General features: G+C 43.3%; 1 protein-coding gene across 1 annotated transcript in view; it reads left to right on the forward strand.

The window, feature by feature from the left end:
* Positions 1-247: 247 nt before the first annotated feature.
* Positions 248-21,186, forward strand: part of LOC126100866 (fatty acyl-CoA reductase 1-like) — a 144,242-nt gene continuing 123,303 nt past the window's right edge. The window contains exon 1 of the mRNA XM_049911533.1: positions 248-289. The gene's annotated coding sequence lies outside the window, so the exon portion shown is untranslated. The remainder of the gene's footprint in view (positions 290-21,186) is intronic.

Here is a 21,186-nt window from a genome sequence, read left to right on the forward strand (position 1 = left end):
TTTGAACAGGATTCATGAAAGGAGAAATTTGGGCTATATCTCGACTAAAAGAAGACACTGATTGGAATGACGCATACATAAGCAACCAGGAAACTTTCCGCATGTTAATACTGTGACCTGTGCGTGTGACCTCAATACATCGACAAGGATAATGCATTCGGCTTTAGTGTCGCAACCGGAACTGCTCGGAATGCTAATGAAAGTTGGGGATCGATGTTTCAACAAGAACTGACATCACTGCCGTGAAGCCTGTCGTACGCCGCACGTCGCTGCCTAGCCCTCGCCGAACGTAAGTCACATATTGGCGTCGCGGCATTTTTTTCCTTTCCTTTACTTTTGTAGAATTCCTACCCAAGGCCTTTGCACTTAATTACTTAAAACATGTAGTGTAGCTGCAACAAATTGTTAATATACGTTCTTAACGATTTCAATGAAAGCAACAAGAAAGTATCACACATGACAATGTGCAGAAGAGTACAACCAGGGCGGTTGCTAGATGTTTTGCCGCTCTAAGCTAGAATCGAAAAGAAATGACGCCCCCTCTTTTTTACTAACATCGGTTTCTCCCATTATCCATCCGCCCCTTCCGAAACCACCAACATACAACGGCACAACAATGCAAATATCCCATTATTCTTTTGATCATTAAACTAATATGACCAAACGTCCTCATCTTCTGCCGACAGTCGTCAGTTCATTTGACGCATGACAAATATCAACAGAGGCAAAAATAAAGATAGGGACTCAGGAAGGTATGGTATCAATCAAGTGGCTACACGATCGTAAGAAAGCCCACGCCCCCGTTCCAGCGCTCGACATGGATGAATCAATGTTTACTTCCGTTTTGTGCTCAGCAGCTGCTGTTATAGTATTGAGGTAGGTAGAGGCAATGTGTTTACTTTCGTCAAAGTAAGTGAAGATTTATTAAGTAATCGTTCCGTATGCCCTTGAATACAATGCGGTGTTTTCATTTCTCATATTTTCAATTTTTCCTCCTCATTTGGTCAATTTTTTCACTGCTTGATTCGCAAATAATGTCTGCTCTTAGTCGCTCTAGGCGGCGTCCTAGTCTTGCACATTGGTAGCAATTATCCTGGTTACAACTGACTAGAGTTTTCAAGTACAGCAGAGAATAAACCTGTGTTCTATATACACAACTCCACCACGTAGGGAGTCCAGAGGGTGAATCACTTAACATATGCACTGCAATCATTTCGGATCTGGAAGGCACTGTCGATAACGATTTCGACAGAACGAAATTGTAACAAAAGGCGCGTATTTGCTGCCAATACACAGATTTTGAGACGTTGGCGAAAGTGCAGTTTCTTTCAACAGTTACGAATTTTTAAATGGGACAATGCCTGTTGACATTAAAATCCTAGAAGTAGCATAAATGTGAGTGTTAGTGATGTTTGTAGCGGGAAGCTAGTGCTAATAATTTACGTGGAGGACCTAGCGGTGGTGAGAATGGTAGGCTAAATACAGTTAGTGGTGGCGTGTTGGTTGTTGGTAGACGTATTTTATTTTCTAGCGAAATTGAAGTAGTTGGTTCCTGCGAGTTAGCATAGGTAGAAGTATTACTTGGCAAACGGAATAAAATAATAATTTGACCCTTTTATCGACCTCCCAACACAGATGATACAATCGCTGATAGGTTCAAAGAGAACTTCAGTCTAATTACATACACTTACCAAACTCTTAGAATTATAGTTGATGGTGACTTCAATTTACCGTCGATAAGTTGGCGAAAATGCATGGCTCTGAGCACTATGGCTCTGAGCACTATGGGACTTAACTTCGGAGGTCATCAGTCCCCCAGAACTTAGAACTACTTAAACCTAACTAACCTGAGGACATCACACACATCCATGCCCGAGGCAGGATTCCAACCTGCGACCGTAGCCGTCATGCGGTTCCAGACTGTAGCGCCTAGAACCGCCCGGCTACTCCGGCCGGCAAAATGCATGCTTAAGGCCGGAGGTAAGCATTAAACATTATCTGGAATTGTTCTAAAGGCATTCTCTGGTAATTATTTCCAGCAATTGGTTAATGAGCCCACTCGAATAGTAAACGGTTGTGAAAACACACGTGACCTCTTAGCAGCAAATAATCCAGAGCTGATAACGATCATCAAAACGGATTCAGCCGTTAATCAACATAAGGTTGTCGTAGTGAGACTGAATAACGTAACTCTCATATCCACCAACAATAATATACACTCCTGGAAATGGAAAAAAGAACACATTGACACCGGTGTGTCAGACCCACCATACTTGCTCCGGACACTGCGAGACGGCTGTACAAGCAATGATCACACGCACGGCACAGCGGACACACCAGGAACCGCGGTGTTGGTCGTCGAATGGCGCTAGCTGCGCAGCATTTGTGCACCGCCGCCGTCAGTGTCAGCCAGTTTGCCGTGGCATACGGAGCTCCATCGCAGTCTTTAACACTGGTAGCATGCCGCGACAGCGTGGACGTGAACCGTATGTGCCGTTGACGGACTTTGAGGGAGGGCGTATAGTGGGCATGCGGGAGGCCGGATGGACGTACCGCCGAATTGCTCAACACGTGGGGCGTGAGGTCTCCACAGTACATCGATGTTGTCGCCAGTGGTCGGCGGAAGGTGCACGTGCCCGTCGACCTGGGACCGGACCGCAGCGACGCACGGATGCACGCCAAGACCGTAGGATCCTACGCAGTGCCGTAGGGGACCGCACCGCCACTTCCCAGCAAATTAGGGACACTGTTGCTCCTGGGGTATCGGCGAGGACCATTCGCAACCGTCTCCATGAAGCTGGGCTACGGTCCCGCACACCGCTAGGCCGTCTTCCGCTCACGCCCCAACATCGTGCAGCCCGCCTCCAGTGGTGTCGCGACAGGCGTGAATGGAGGGACGAATGGAGACGTGTCGTCTTCAGCGATGAGAGTCGCTTCTGCCTTGGTACCAATGATTGTCGTATGCGTGTTTGGCGCCGTGCAGGTGAGCGCCACAATCAGGACTGCATACGACCGAGGCACACAGGGCCAACACCCGGCATCATGGTGTGGGGAGCGATCTCCTACACTGGCCGTACACCACTGGTGATCGTCGAGGGGACACTGAATAGTGCACGGTACATCCAAACCGTCATCGAACCCATCGTTCTACCATTCCTAGACCGGCAAGGGAACTTGTTGTTCCAACAGGACAATGCACGTCCGCATGTATCCCGTGCCACCCAACGTGCTCTAGAAGGTGTAAGTCAACTACCCTGGCCAGCAAGATCTCTGGATCTGTCCCCCATTGAGCATGTTTGGGACTGGATGAAGCGTCGTCTCACGCGGTCTGCACGTCCAGCACGAACGCTGGTCCAACTGAGGCGCCAGGTGGAAATGGCATGGCAAGCCGTTCCACAGGACTACATCCAGCATCTCTACGATCGTCTCCATGGGAGAATAGCAGCCTGCATTGCTGCGAAAGGTGGATATACACTGTACTAGTGCCGACATTGTGCATGCTCTGTTGCCTGTGTCTATGTGCCTGTGGTTCTGTCAGTGTGATCATGTGATGTATCTGACCCCAGGAATGTGTCAATAAAGTTTCCCCTTCCTGGGACAATGAATTCACGGTGTTCTTATTTCAATTTCCAGGAGTGTATATATATATATATATATATATATATATATATATATATATATATATATATATATATTCGAAAAAAACAGATATAAATCCGCTTGATGCCTTCGTGAGATACAATCTCCATCCTTCCAAATTAACAGTGTAAGTTTAGATATGGGTTGAATTCAGTATCGACAACAATTGAGAGATTTATACCAAATAAATTAACAAACGACGGAGTTTATCCCCCATGGTACACGAAGCAGGTTAGAACACTGTCGCAGAAACAACGAAAAAAGCTTGTCAAATTTAGACGAACACAAAATCCCCAAGACTGGCTATGTTTTACGAAAGGTCGAAATTTAGCGCGGACTTCAATGCGAGATGCTTATAATAGTTTCCACATCGAAACCTTGTCTCGAAACGTGGCAGAAAATCCAAAGAGTGCCACGTCCTACGTAAAATATACGGGCGGAAGGACCCAGTCAATGTCTTCTTTGCGCAATAGCTATGAAAATGCTATCGATGACCGTGCTACTAAAGCAGAGTTACTAAAAACAATCTTCCAAAATTTTTTCACTGAATAAGACAAAGTAAATTTTCCACAATTCGAATCAAGAACAGCTGCAAACATCAGTAACCTAGAAATAGATGGAGCAGTGAAATAATATAAATCATTTAATAAATCCAAATCTTCCTCTTCAGGTTGTATACTAATTAGGCTCTTATCAGCGTATGCTGATGCAGTAGCTCCATATTTAACAGCCATATACCACCACTCGAGACCAAAGATCCGTACCCAAAGATTGGATAGCTGCACAGGTCACACCAATATTAAAGAAAAGCAATAACGCCGACATGCAGCAGGATTTTGGAACATATATTGTGTTTGAAAATAATGAATTACCTCGAAGAGAACGGTTTATTGCCACATAGTCAACAGGGATTTAGAAAACATATTTAACACAACTAGCTCTTTACACACACGAAGTGTTGAGTGATATCGACAAGGGATTTCAAACTGATTCCGTACCTCTAGATTTCCAGCAGGCTTTTGACAACACACCTCACAAGCGGATTGTAATCAAATTGCGAATGGACTCGTGATTTTCTCTCAGAAAGGTCACACTTCGTGCTAATTGACGGAAAGTCCTCGAGTAAAATAGGTGTGATTTCTGGTGTTCCCCAATTTGGTGTTGTAGGCCCTCTGCTGTTCCTTATATATATATAAACGATTTAGAAGACAATCTGAGCAGACATTTTAGGTTATTTCCAGATGATGCTGTCATTTATCGTCTACTAAAGTCATCAGAAGAACAAAACCAATTGCAAAACAATTTAGGTAAGGCATCTATATAGCGCAAAAATTGGCAACTGACCCTTAATAATGAAAGGTGTTAGGGCATCCACATGAGTGCTACAAGAAATCAATTAAACGTTAATTACATGCTACATCAGTGAAATATAAAAGCATAAATTCATCTAAATACCTATAAATTGCAGTTACGATCAACTTAAATTGGAAAGAAGATAAAGCAAATGTTGTGGAGAAGGCGGCCTAAGGACTGCGTTTTATTGGCGGAACACTTACAAGATGCAGCAGATCTACTAAAGAAACTGCACGCACTACGCTTGTGTGTCTTCTTTCGGAGTACTAGCGCGAGGTGTGCGATCCTTAACTGACAATAAGATTAACGGAATTCATCGAGAAAGTTAGAGAAGGGCCCAACGTTTTGTCTTATCGAGAAATAGGGGAGAGAGTGTCACGGACATGATACAGGATTTTGGATGAAAATCACTAAAATAAGGGGTCTTTCGTTGCAGCGAGGTCTTCTCATGAAATTTCAAATTTCTCCTTAGAATACGAATATGTTTTGTTGACGCCGACCTACGTAGGGAGAAACTATCATCGCAATAAAATAAGGGAAATCAGAGCTCGTGCGGAAAGATATAGGTATTTGTCTTCTCGGCGCGCTATTCGAGGTTGGAATAACTGAGAATTGTCGTGAAGTTGGTTCGATTAACCCTCTGCCGAGCACTTGAGCGTGATTTGCAGAGTATCCGCGTAAATGTAGGCAGTAAATCTGTTTTGCTTATGGTAGAGGTTACCACTTCATTTATAGAATTCTAAACTCACAGATGAAATGTTACATATGTAAGGGTAATTTGCTGCTTCTGTTACAGCCAAGGTGCTACCATAATTACCTTACCCTACTTTCAATTGTTCCATTTAATGAACAGCCCATTAGTTCTAAAACAATACAAGCTTACATAATATCGGAAGCTTTACAATCGTCCTGAGTCTTGGAGTTTGAAGATCCTTACCGCGGCGCGTATAATTTCATCGTACTTATGCGATATACCTAAGTACAACCAATCGTCCTAAGCTTTGTGAGGAAATGGGTCTGGGTTCTAGTTTGATAATGTGCTACTTTCTTAACATATACTTGATTTCAACACGTATAATGTTTAAACTACTACAACAGCACTCTCACACTTTCAAATCAAGCCAATTGCCCGAATAGCGTTGTAGACGTAAGGTCATAAACAACCTATAATTACACGACATCATACTCAGTGCATAAATATTGTCCGGAGTTCACGATTTAAATTTCCAGTGTCGGTGTGAAAGTCGTCATTCATGTATGCTGAGACACTAGATCTTTCCAGGACAAAATATTTTATTTCATTAATAATCAACTTTTTATCATTGGTTAGAGAGAATACATATCGTTCCATTATCTACAAAGCTATCTCATAATCAACCCACCACTGACTCTGTGTAGGCCACTATCACACCCATGCGAAATTTCCTATGACAGTTCGATAAACATACGCTTTACATATTATTAACGTGCATGCCGATGAGAGATCGATCAAAATGCGGGTTACACAAATCGGAAACAAACATCAGTATTTCGACGGTAACAGAAATCGCATAACAAAACCAATTCTAAGTACAGCTTAATACCAATCTTCTACTCTGTACAACGGACAGATCTCAAATACAGGCAGAACGAAAGGTACGATCTAGCTGGAAGTACAACGAGCAATCCTGAGTAAGTAGGGAGCACCATGAGAGATGCAGGACGTAGTGATCACAAGGTCGTTGTAGCGAGACTGAATGCCGTAACATAATTAATTCAAAATATATCTATTTAAAAATAGTAGATAAAAATTTGCTTGATTCCTTCCTAAGACTCACTCTCCATCCCTTCGAAACCACATATCGCTTCAATTAAAAGAAATAATATGGAAAAGAACTCAGACATTTCTACTTAGTAATTTGATAAAAAGTAGTGCTGATTCCCCAAGGCACACAAAACAGATCAGAACAGTGTTGCAGAATCAACCTAAAAATCATACGAAACTGAAACGAATGCCAAATCTTCAATATCAGCGATCTTTGACTGAAGTTCGAAACTTAGCACGGACTTCAATGTGATATGCTTTTAATAGTTTCCACAACGAAACTCTGTATCTAAATTCCGAAGAAAATCTAAAGAGATTCAGGCAGAATGTGAAGGTGCACAAGTGACAAGACACAGTCAATACTTTCACTGCGTGATAGCAATGGTGATGTTAGCCACAATCAGTACTTTGACTGGCTGACAGCAATAGTCATGTTAGCAAGACAGTACCACTAGAGCGCGCTTGCTAAATACGGTTTTTCGTAATTTCTTCACCCAAGACGGCTAAGTAAATATTGCGAAATTCGAATCACCAACTGTCAACTACTAAGAAATAGATATTCTAGGTACTGCAAAGCAGCTTAAATCACCTAAGAATGGAATGTCTTCCGGTCCAGATTCCATACCAAATCACGCAAGATTTCCTATCACAGATGCATAAACTTATACTTTTTTGTGTTATTATTAACACGCACACAGACGGACTACAGATCTGAATATGACAAACAAAATAAAATTCGCAGTCAGCTTTGCAACGCGAGAATACAGTTTCGATCCAGACAAATGTCCGGGGATTCCTCTTTATCTAAACACTCACTCGTCTCTGCCATCCAGCCATCGCTAAGCGATTTACAGTGGCCTGGTTCCAAGAGGCCACGAATGAAAACCAGTGCACGCACCCAGCAAATGAAGGTCTGCAGTTACACAGACAAGTATTACAGCGTAGCCGTTTGCTTGCGCAAGAACAGAACTCGACAATTCACTCCTGCACAGAAAACAAGAGTTATTTCAGCTGCTCGGCAGATAAACATACAGACTAAAGCCGACGTTAGGAAAAAAGGACAGTCAAGGGAAATAAACTTACTACATTTAAATATCATATGGAAATATAATCAACACTAATTTAAAAAGTAAGTAAAACCGTCACAGTACACACCAAAGATCAGACCTTCCACAAACTCAAGAACAGTTTGCTCTCAGATACATATTGCATCTACATCTACATCTACATCTATACTCCGCGAGCCACCTTACGGTGTGTGGCGGAGGGTACTTATTGTACCACTATCTGATCCCCCCATCCCTGTTCCATTCACGAATTGTGCGTGGGAAGAACGACTGCTTGTAAGTCTCCGTATTTGCTCTAATTTCTCGGATCTTTTCGTTGTGATCATTACGCGAGATATATGTGGGCGGTAGTAATATGTTGCCCATCTCTTCCCGGAATGTGCTCTCTCGTAATTTCGATAATAAACCTCTCCGTATTGCGTAACGCCTTTCTTGAAGTGTCCGCCACTGGAGCTTGTTCAGCATCTCCGTAACGCTCTCGCGCTGACTAAATGTCCCCATGACGAATCGCGCTGCTTTTCGCTGGATCATGTCTATCTCTTCTATTAATCCAACCTGGTAAGGGTCCCATACTGATGAGCAATACTCAAGAATCGGACGAACAAGCGTTTTGTAAGCTACTTCTTTCGTCGATGAGTCACATTTTCTTAGAATTCTTCCTATGAATCTCAACCTGGCGCCTGCTTTTCCCACTATTTGTTTTATGTGATCATTCCACTTCAGATCGCTCCGGATAGTAACTCCTAAGTATTTTACGGTCGTTACCGCTTCCAATGATTTACCACCTATGGCATAATCATACTGGAATGGATTTCTGCCCCTATGTATGCGCATTATATTACATTTATCTACGTTTAGGGAAAGCTGCCAGCTGTCGCACCATGCATTAATCCTCTGCAGGTCTTCCTGGAGTACGTACGAGTCTTCTGATGTTGCTACTTTCTTGTAGACAACCGTGTCATCTGCAAATAGCCTCACGGAGCTACCGATGTTGTCAACTAAGTCATTTATGTATATTGTAAACAATAAAGGTCCTATCACGCTTCCTTGCGGTACTCCCGAAATTACCTCTACATCTGCAGATTTTGAACCGTTAAGAATGACATGTTGAGTTCTTTCTTCTAGGAAATCCTGAATCCAATCACAAACCTGGTCCGATATTCCGTAAGCTCGTATTTTTTTCATTAAACGTAAGTGCGGAACCGTATCAAATGCCTTCCTGAAGTCCAGGAATACGGCATCAATCTGCTCGCCAGTGTCTACGGCACTATGAATTTCTTGGGCAAATAGGGCGAGCTGAGTTTCACATGATCTCTGTTTGCGGAATCCATGTTGGTTATGATGAAGGAGATTTGTATTATCTAAGAACGTCATAATACGAGAACACAAAACATGTTCCATTATTCTACAACAGATTGAAGTAAGCGAAATAGGCCTATAATTATTCGCATCTGATTTATGACCCTTCTTGAAAATGGGAACGACCTGCGCTTTCTTCCAGTCGCTAGGTACTTTACGTTCTTCCAGCGATCTACGATAAATTGCTGATAGAAAGGGGGCAAGTTCTTTAGCATAATCACTGTAGAATCTTAAGGGTATCTCGTCTGGTCCGGATGCTTTTCCGCTACTAAGTGATAGCAGTTGTTTTTCAATTCCGATATCGTTTATTTCAATATTTTCCATTTTGGCGTCCGTGCGACGGCTGAAGTCAGGGACCGTGTTACGATTTTCCGCAGTGAAACAGTTTCGGAACACTGAATTCAGTATTTCTGCCTTTCTTCGGTCGTCCTCTGTTTCGGTGCCATCGTGGTCAACGAGTGACTGAATAGGGGATTTAGATCCGCTTACCGATTTTACATATGACCAAAACTTTTTAGGGTTCTTGTTTAGATTGTTTGCCAATGTTTTATGTTCGAATTCGTTGAATGCTTCTCTCATTGCTCTCTTTACGCTCTTTTTCGCTTCGTTCAGCTTTTCCTTATCAGCTATGATTCGACTACTCTTAAACCTATGATGAAGCTTTCTTTGTTTCCGTAGTACCTTTCGTACATGATTGTTATACCACGGTGGATCTTTCCCCTCGCTTTGGACCTTAGTCGGTACGAACTTATCTAAGGCGTACTGGACGATGTTTCTGAATTTTTTCCATTTTTGTTCCACATCCTCTTCCTCAGAAATGAACGTTTGATGGTGGTCACTCAGATATTCTGCGATTTGTGCCCTATCACTCTTGTTAAGCAAATATATTTTCCTTCCTTTCTTGGCATTTCTTATTACACTTTTAGTCATTGATGCAACCACTGACTTATGATCACTGATACCCTCTTCTACATTCACGGAGTCGAAAAGTTCCGGTCTATTTGTTGCTATGAGGTCTAAAACGTTAGCTTCACGAGTTGGTTCTCTAACTATCTGCTCGAACTAATTCTCGGACAAGGCAGTCAGGATAATGTCACAAGAGTCTCTGTCCCTGGCTCCAGTTCTGATTGTGTGACTATCCCATTCTATACCTGGTAGATTGAAGTCTCCCCCTATTACAATAGTATGATCACGAAACTTCTTCACGACGTTCTGCAGGTTCTCTCTGAGGCGTTCAACTACTACGGTTGCTGATGCAGGTGGTCTATAGAAGCATCCGACTATCATATCTGACCCACCTTTGATACTTAGCTTAACCCAGATTATTTCACATTCGCATTCGCTAATAACTTCACTGGATATTATTGAATTCTTTACTGCTATAAATACTCCTCCACCATTGGCGTTTATCCTATCCTTGCGGTATATATTCCATTCTGTGTCTAGGATTTCGTTACTGTTCACTTCCGGTTTTAACCAACTTTCCGTTCCTAATACTATATGCGCACTATTTCCTTCAATAAGAGATACTAATTCAGGAACCTTGCCCTGGATACTCCTGCAGTTTACCAATATTACGTTAACTTTTCCTGTTTTTGGTCTCTGAGGACGGACGTTCTTTATCAACGATGATAATGTCCTCTCTGGTAAGCCGTCAGGTATTTTATCGTTTCGCCCAAGGGGGGGTCCCTCTAACCTAAAAAACCCCCGTGTGCACGCCACACGTACTCTGCTACCCTAGTAGCTGCTTCCGGTGTGTAGTGCACGCCTGACCTGTCTAGGGGCGCCCTACAGTTCTCCACCCAATAACGGAGGTCGATGAATTTGCAACCATTATAGTCGCAGAGTCGTCTGAGCCTCTGGTTTAGACCCTCCACACGGCTCCAAACCAGAGGACCGCGATCGACTCTGGGCACTATGCTGCAGATATTAAGCTCAGCTTGCACTCCGCGTGCGATGCTGGTTGTCTTCACCAAATCAGCCAGCCGCCGGAAGGAACCAAGGATGGCCTCAGAACCCAAGCGGCAGGCGTCATTCGTTCCGACATGTGCTACTATCTGCAGCCGGTCACACCCAGTGCGTTCAATAGCTGCCGGAAGGGCCTCCTCCACATTACGGACGAGACCCCCCGGCAAGCACACCGAGTGCACACTGGCATTCTTCCCCGACCTACCCGCTATTTTCCTGAGGGGCTCCATAACCCGCCTAACGTTGGAGCTCCCTATAACTAATAGGCCCGCCCTCTGTGACTGTCGGGACCTTGCCGGAGAATCGGCCACTGGCCCAACAGGCGAGGCATCCTGTGGTGGCTCGGAAACGATGTCATCACCACTAGGAAGCATCCCGTACCTGTTGGAAAGGGGTAAGGCAGCTGCCACGCGGCCAGATCCCACCTTCGCCTTTCGGCCAGGCACGCGAGAGCCCACCACTGTCCGCCATTCACCCTGGAGTGATGGCTGACCGGTAAGATGCTCACTGCCGGAAGACGCAGCGACATCAGGGGTTCCATGTGATTCCAAGGCCACCGAAGTAGGCATAGGTCTCACCACAGTTGCCCCAACGCCACTACGAGCCGACGCCTGCGCCTCGAGCTCGATGAGCCTAACAGACAAAGCCTCCACCTGCCCCCGAAGAGTGGCCAATTCTCCTTGCGTCCGCTCACAACAACCACAGTCCCTACACATGACTATGTTTACCCTACCCTATACGGTGACAAATTCCCAAGATAATCTTCTGATGAGCTACTCTGATAATCAAGAAACACTCACTGAAATACGAGACGCGAAAACTACGCTAGGTTTTCCCAGAAAAACTATTTAAAAGCTAAGCGCAGCAAATAAGTACAAAAACGCTTTATACAAACAGTACTCGCTGCTGCTGGTGCTCTCGCTCTGGCTGTCACAAGACAACTGCTGATTCAAGTGACTAGTGGCTAACGGCCGCGAAACAAACAAATGACGGTTTTAGGGCGCTTACTGTTCTAAACGATCAAGAAAACAATAAGAAATCTAACACAAAAACTACGTAAAGTTTTATCAAGAACTGTTAGTTACTATGCAGAGCAGATAAACACAAATAGAATCCCTTCCTTAGTGGAAGGTCGTAAACAAAATGCAAAATAAACGCTTTATACAAACAGTACTGTGCTGCTGCTGGTGCTCTCGCTCTCGCTGTCACAAGACAACTGCTGATTCAAGTGACTAGTGGCTAACGGCCGCGAAACAAACAAATGACGGTTTTAGGGCGCTTTCTGTTCTAAACGATCAAGAAAACACTAAGAAATCTAACACGAAAACTACGTAAAGTTTTATGAAGAACTGTTAGTTACTATGCAGAGCAGATAAACACAAATAGAATCCCTTCCTTAGTGGAAGGTCGTAAACAAAATGCAAAATAAACGCTTTATACAAACAGTACTGTGCTGCTGCTGGTGCTCTCGCTCTCGCTGTCACAAGACATAGGTTAACCGTAGTATCACCATACAACTAGACCTGTAATAAGGATCTAAACATGGTAGTGGAATGTCAGACTTTCTTTTGTACGATGCTTGAAGCCTAAACAGAGTGGAAATACACTCCTGGAAATGGAAAAAAGAACACATTGACACCGGTGTGTCAGACCCACCATACTTGCTCCGGACACTGCGAGACGGCTGTACAAGCAATGATCACACGCACGGCACAGCGGACACACCAGGAACCGCGGTGTTGGCCGTCGAATGGCGCTAGCTGCGCAGCATTTGTGCACCGCCGCCGTCAGTGTCAGCCAGTTTGCCGTGGCATACGGAGCTCCATCGCAGCCTTTAACACTGGTAGCATGCCGCGACAGCGTGGACGTGAACCGTATGTGCAGTTGACGGACTTTGAGCGAGGGCGTATAGTGGGCATGCGGGAGGCCGGGTGGACGTACCGCCGAATTGCTCAACACGTGGGGCGTGAGGTCTCCACAGTACATCGATGTTGTCGCCAGTGGTCGGCGGAAGGTGCACGTGCCCGTCGACCTGGGACCGGACCGCAGCGACGCACGGATGCACGCCAAGACCGTAGGATCCTACGCAGTGCCGTAGGGGACCGCACCGCCACTTCCCAGCAAATTAGGGACACTGTTGCTCCTGGGGTATCGGCGAGGACCATCCGCAACCGTCTCCATGAAGCTGGGCTACGGTCCCGCACACCGTTAGGCCGTCTTCCGCTCACGCCCCAACATCGTGCAGCCCGCCTCCAGTGGTGTCACGACAGGCGTGAATGGAGGGACGAATGGAGACGTGTCGTCTTCAGCGATGAGAGTCGCTTCTGCCTTGGTGCCAATGATTGTCGTATGCGTGTTTGGCGCCGTGCAGGTGAGCGCCACAATCAGGACTGCATACGACCGAGGCACACAGGGCCAACACCCGGCATCATGGTGTGGGGAGCGATCTCCTACACTGGCCGTACACCACTGGTGATCGTCGAGGGGACACTGAATAGTGCACGGTACATCCAAACCGTCATCGAACCCATCGTTCTACCATTCCTAGACCGGCAAGGGAACTTGCTGTTCCAACAGGACAATGCACGTCCGCATGTATCCCGCGCCACCCAACGTGCTCTAGAAGGTGTGAGTCAACTACCCTGGCCAGCAAGATCTCCGGATCTGTCCCCCATTGAGCATGTTTGGGACTGGATGAAGCGTCGTCTCACGCGGTCTGCACGTCCAGCACGAACGCTGGTCCAACTGAGGCGCCAGGTGGAAATGGCATGGCAAGCCGTTCCACAGGACTACATCCAGCATCTCTACGATCGTCTCCATGGGAGAATAGCAGCCTGCATTGCTGCGAAAGGTGGATATACACTGTACTAGTGCCGACATTGTGCATGCTCTGTTGCCTGTTCTATGTGCCTATGGTTCTGTCAGTGTGATCATGTGATGTATCTGACCCCAGGAATGTGTCAATAAAGTTCCCCTTCCTGGGACAATGAATTCACGGTGTTCTTATTTCAATTTCCAGGAGTGTACATCCACGTTCATCTCCCAAATCAGCACCGTTCTGTTGCATTGCGACGCATCAGATACTATAGGCCATAGTATAGATGTAATACTTACACCAGAGTATGCAACTAATAATGAACTTACTCTAAATCTTCAAGCACTTGTGTAACTTTTGTTAATCCGGAAGCAGCATTTGACCGTGAGGACTAACGACAACGCTCGCGTTTGTACAAAAATTTTGCATCCATCAAGATATGGGCTGCTATTCCTTCCATACATTCACATCGCTGTTCGCATTAAATGAAAATCTTACTGTCCCTTATGTGCCGTGTCTCAGCTTCGTCCTTCAGTGGCTGTAGGAGCAGTTTTGTGATAATAAATTTAGTATCAAAAATTAGTTTGGAAATACAAGTTTAAATGGTTCATTTCATTCGTAGTGTGGAATTGGCAAATCACGTGTTTTAGTTAAATAGACGTTAAAGTGACATTCGGCTGGTAATGACATTGGATGCAAGGGTCTGGATTGGAGTTGGCGTTGTAACTCATCAGAAAGATGATGCAGTGGGTTACGGTTGCGGCTCTTGACAGGCCAGTCAATTTTAGGAATATTATTCTCCATCCTATCGCACACGGTACAGCTTGATCCACCACCCAAAATTTCCAGACATTCACTGTTCGGTGGCATCGAACTTTACACTATCTGAGGTGACGATTAGCACTGAGATCAGTGGGCTCTCCAGACTGAACCATTTTTCTGTTACTGCTCTTATACTGACAACACAATATTCTTTGCTTCTTTTATAGTGATGTCACCTCTCATGTCATATTATAGTTCCATATTACTGAGGAGACGTCTAGATGTTTTGATATACAGTGTCATTTTCCGGTATCAGAATACTGTCGCGGTATTACATGTAATATTACTCTAGAAACACCATTATAAAATGGCTTATGTTGAAACTGTGGCACAAATGGATCACATGCATAGGCTATTACAGTAGCTCTGTGTAGACACCTACTACCATATGCATCTAAACCTGTGAAACGTCCCCTTAGAACAATTGTACATGACTGTGCTTAAACTGACACACAATATTTTTAGCGCAACGCAATCTGACTTTCAAAAATCTCTACTAAAGGATGGCCCTGACTAACATTAACCTATACCTTTCACAAATCACTTACCTCACAAAAATCTTCGTTACTCGAACTACTGCAATACAGCGAGCGCCACTACTGCCAGCTAAATAAAAGATTCAAACTACGGAAGGCACTAACTACTGATAAGCATAGTTAGCAAATGAAAGATTTTAATAGAGAACAAACAATGTATTTACCTTAATAGTGCTGAAAAACTGCTGGCGGCTCACCTCCAACTGCGCGACGCTACGCACTGTTCACATCCAGCTGCCGCTGCCCAACACTACAATGGCAGACAACAATGCAAACTAGCCACAGACTGCACACAGCACAGCCAGTGATTTTCATATAGAGCGCTACGTAACGTTGCCGATAAGAAAACATACACAGCCTACTTACACCTGGACATAATAAAACATTTCGTTGAGATTTTAGGAATTGGTGATGTTTGACTACTTAACATCCAACAATGATATCTACAAGCAAGAAGACTAGCAAGGAATTAACTTTCTGCAAAGCTACAAGTTCGCTATAGCACAGGAAAATTTGTTACACTTTTTGCGTTAACATACGACAATTTTTATAACTTTATTTGTTGCTTATCTGTAACCATCAACACCACTGGAAACCCTAAACGAGTCTCTTGGGCGAATCCATGCTTAACAGATTATGTTCAATCATTTCCAGCCATGATCAACTCATTTGGAGACAAAATTCTCTGATACTGGTAAAAATTGTCTGATTTCTATACAACATTCACAAAGCATGCAGGAATCTCTATCTCACTGCGTCGGCACCTCCGTCAGGCAATCATCTTAAGAGGCGGTGCGAGTTATTTTGAAAAGCCAAGTTCGCACTTCATCTCGATGAAAGAAATTCTATGCAGTTAACTAGAAGGACACACATATCAGTGACTCTCTTCTCACCAGGTTTTCAGAGCATGTTTTCTCGGAAGTTGCTGGCAGCCAGTGTGTATGCGCTTGAGACCAAATTGGGTCTCCCCCATCCCCACCCACCACCTAGACAGTTACAGTATACCCAGGGTAGAGAGATGCTCGACTTGTCAGACAGCTGTCGTTGTGGCAGGGTGGCAGGGCAGTGGCTGCTGGGACTGACACTGGCCAACAGAGAGCGGTGTTATTTACTTACGCGTGTGTCACTTATTAAAGCAAGTATTTACACGTGCCTTCCTTTGACCGTAGCAGAAAGTTATGATAATGAAAATATCAAAAAATTTTTTGCATTTAATAGTTTTTAACACTATGAGATTGCATATTAATAGTGCAGTGATAATGTAGTCTAGATATTTAGTAAGTGGGTATTTGTTATTAGATACTTGCAGTAACTAATTTGTGAAATGTCACAGATGTGGTTGGGATCATGCTTTCTAGTACACATAGAAAACTTCATCACATAGTAATTCCCTGTTTTTAACACACTATGATGTCGCATATTAATAATATTATAGGAGTGATGTAGCAAGAGTTTGTTTGTTTAAATATAGTGCTGTGAAGGGTTAATTATGATTATGTGTCTGCCTTTGTTGTGCCTCAGAGCTCTGTCTAATCTCTGCTGCTGATGATGTTTCATGATGATCTACTCCCTATGGTGAACAGAACAAGAAAGATATAACACACATATAGCCTGTAGTATTAAAAACGGGAAGATTCTGAGGAGGACGGGAAGTCTGTTTTTTTTTTTTTTTTTTTTTTTTTTTTGTTAGTTCTAACAGGAAGAGAGAGAGAGTGCAATGCTTGGCGTTTAAAGTGTTAGCAACGCTTATGTGCAAAGTCATACATATACATCTGGTGCTGAACATGTAGGCATTGGCTAGTTACTACTGGTCTGCTAACCGAATGCTTCATTTTGTAGCAATGCGTTTTGTGCCAGCCACCAAGTTCGTAATGTCAGAGAAGATTACACATACATATTGTTTAAATCATGTAAATACTTCTACCATTCTTGGCGAGATGGTCTTCTGCAGTCTTAACTGCCCTTTCGTTCGCAGCCAGGCATTAGGTGGCAGCTGCAGCAATTCAAGGAATTTCATTCCGTGCAAACATCCCACTTGTGCGTTCGAGGCAATTTATCCAGTGAACGCAAAGCTGAGTTCCTCGTAATCTAGGTGTGTATCTGTAGCAGCGTGCTAATTGCTGTACACAGCGCATTTATGCATTTGTTTCGTTGACGGTTTCATTGTTGCATTGTTATCGCAACAGTCGCATTGGCTCTTTTCTGTCACTCCAGTACCACTTGTACTCCAGTTCAGTCATTCAATGCCATTGTCTGCAATGGAAAATGGTTTCCTGTCGTTTTCGTAAATCAGTTGTGAGTGTGTATGTTGTTCCCTTAATAATTCTCTTTCCTATCCTTGTCCAGTCCGAAATCTAACGTCCTCGAGGTCGACATCGACGATGCGTTTGGCCATAGCCTACATACATGACTAAGCCAGGCCTTCTCAGTATCTTTTCTTCCAGAAGCGCTAAACCTCATAAGTTTGCTATGACGTTGCACACTAGTGTCATACATGTTTTTCTCATCTTAAAACACATAGTATTGATGTATGGAGGGGTCAGCAGGAGCTCTGGTTTTTCTGCTAGGTGGGCGTCCACAATTCACCTACAGGTATGGATTGTCTAACATTTACAAAAACCTCTAATAATTCGCAAGAATCAAATTCAGAAACAATGTTATGTTATATAATGAATGTATTTGAGACTTACACCTTACTGGACAAAAATTTGCGCCATTTTACGTAATACACCGTACCAACATTAATTTAGCCACACACTACATAGTCATCGTGTCCTGTACAATAAATTTCTCTAATATTTAGCACTATTTCGCATAATATGTCACGATGTCATTAATTTAGCCACACACCGGGCTCTCATAATGTCTCATACCATAAATTACGTCGCTATTAGCATCCATTTAGCATACTATGCAGTGAAGTTAGTAATTTATAATATCATTGTGTCTTACCCCGTAACATTCACCACCAATTTACTTAGAGTTTCATGACGTAAACGAAATGAGTTTAACATAATGTGACGCAAAACAGCATTCATGTGATGTTGATGGCAGTGGGACGAAATTCACGTAATTGACACTATAAAATATTATGGAATAATAGGTAATATGGTGATAGCGTGGGAAAATAAGTAAAAACGGTTTACATTGTGGGAAAATAAGAAAAAAGTTTACATTGTGGAAAAATATAAAAAATATTTTACAACTCTAGGAAAATAAATAAAACTGAGGAAATAGGGATAAATTCGGAGAATATTGAAAAATGAGCGTACTTACGTATCTCCCTGTGTGTGTTTTTTCTGCTGACGCCTGGAGTGACGAAAATCACGTAATATAAATTTAATTTCTTATTATCTTTTATCCACTCCCTAGACCTCAGGTGACATTACTTAACATAATTACAATAAAATCAATATTTTATGGACAAACAGCTACACCATGTTCCTCTCCCTACGGCGCACAGCTCCACCCACTGAAGTGCTCCAGTTTTAAGATGAAGTGGGAGGGGTGAGGAGGAGAGGATGAGTGGGGGATGATGGGTGGTGGAGGACCGTGATCATTTCCTCAGGGGAAGGGTAGTGGGTAGTGACCATCAATAGAAATAGCACATGCGTGTAACCTAATGAAGACTTCATCGGTCCAATACTAATAACAATTTAGATGGTTCTCTAAAGGCGCACCCACAATTACAGTCAACCTACCAGCAACAGGATTCAACTTGCAAAAAATACAAGCACATTAACTACGGGAAAAAAAGTTCTACGTACACAGTGTGGAAGGCGCTGGTTAAACTTCTCTGTTAAAAGACAGGTTCTTCCCTCTACTGATATCTGGACCATGTCAGTGCATTTTCCACGTCTTAACACCATCAGCTATAACATCACACGTTAGAAAGAAACCTCAGCCACAGCTCGAGAATTAATTAAGCTATGCTCAAACAAAACGCGCCTTTCTTTCTCTTATGTAATGGGATATGTGTTTGATATGTCGAGTGCCCCCTTTCCATTTGAAAATCAGGAGCTGCATTCAAGTTGGCTGCTTTCAAAATAGCAGCTATGTTGGTAACATGACCTCACAAGCTTTTCTTTTCATTGTGCTTGACTTTTCGTTTCTGTTTATCCACTTGTATTCGCTTTAGCGGGGTGATTACACACCTATGGACCATCATGCACTGCAGTTATTATTATTTGGTCTTGTTTATATAGTAATATTCTTGAGGTGTGAGGATTGTTCTTGTCTCTTACCTTAATGTATTCAAAATCTGAGTCTGATGTAATTCATGTTGGTTTTTCTGAAAGTGTTCCGGAAAAGTTGAAAGACCAACACTATCCTGACATTAGTTGAATAGATGCAGACATGTAAATCTTAAAGGTAAGCGAGAAGAAACCCCTCCTTATCTTGTAACAAAGTGCCACATCATAAAACAATATCAGAAAGGAAACAGCTCTTAAATGTCGAGACGAAGTTGCAGATCAACACTCCTTTTAAATTATTATTAACAAGCTTCAGCAGCACTTAGCCACTGGTTTGACGCCAGGTTATTATATCTAAATAATTAATTTTCCAGGTCTTCACTGAAATGCGTTTCATATTTTCTCTGATGTTTTCAAAGAAACGTATTCTTCCAATGAAAAGAAGTCTCAGAGCTTTAATTTTAGATAGAGTTCGTGGAGATTCTGGTCTACTGTGGGCAGGTAGAGGCACACAACGGTGATGTGCCAGGTATAAGGGTTGTAAAATACCAGGACTGGACGAAAAGCTGATAGCTGCCACCTTGTAGTACAGAGATGTGTCTTCCGAAGCTGCTGGAAAAAAAACATCGAAGACAAAATACTTGGTCCTGCAGGTTGGGGATTGTGCATTGGACTCAGAAACCCATCATGAGATTCTTAATTACTATGCTCTAAACAATGTATCTGTACAGACTAGAAGACTAGAAACATGACACCTACGAATGAAGGACGAGATTTTGGGTACGTAGTACGGGTTAGCCTGCCGAGACGTCAAACCTTTCAGGCTTCTGTACCTCAATCGGTAGAAACGGAACTCTTACAGGGTCACTTTGTAGTCCATCTCTGTGTGTGGCCGACACTTAAAACCTATTTTCTCAGGAACAGGTAAAGGTATAACGTTGAAATTTACATCAGGTACTGGGGTCTACCGTCCCTTGGCGGTGTAAAAATTGTAAGCTTATAAGTCAACGCTATCATAGGTTTTTTTTTTTTTTTTTTACGCTGATGAGCCAAAATATTTGTACCACCTGCTTAATAGTTTGTTAGTCCGTCTTTGGAATTAAATATATCTCTCATTCTGAGGATCATCGCCCCGACAGTTGGATGTTACGTTTGAGGATATATCTGGCATTAGATGTTTACGTGCAGGTCATATAACTCTCGTAAATAACGGGCCGTTGATATGTGTTAACCGTGATGTGCTCCACAGCGACCAAGATGGGTTCTATAGGATTTACATCAGGCGAACACATGGCCGCCGACACATCAATGTGATATCACTATAATGCACCTCAAATCACTGTAGCATGGTTCTGTCTACGAGAGACGGACAGTTATACTGCTGAAAAAATACACTCCTGGAAATTGAAATAAGAACACCGTGAATTCATTGTCCCAGGAAGGGGAAACTTTATTGACACATTCCTGGGGTCAGATACATCACATGATCACACTGACAGAACCACAGGCACATACACACAGGCAACAGAGCATGCACAATGTCGGCACTAGTACAGTGTATATCCATCTTTCGCAGCAATGCAGGCTGCTATTCTCCCATGGAGACGATCGTAGAGATGCTGGATGTAGT

Source organism: Schistocerca cancellata, chromosome 9 (genome assembly GCF_023864275.1).
Source record: "Schistocerca cancellata isolate TAMUIC-IGC-003103 chromosome 9, iqSchCanc2.1, whole genome shotgun sequence".
Lineage (NCBI taxonomy): Eukaryota > Metazoa > Arthropoda > Insecta > Orthoptera > Acrididae > Schistocerca > Schistocerca cancellata.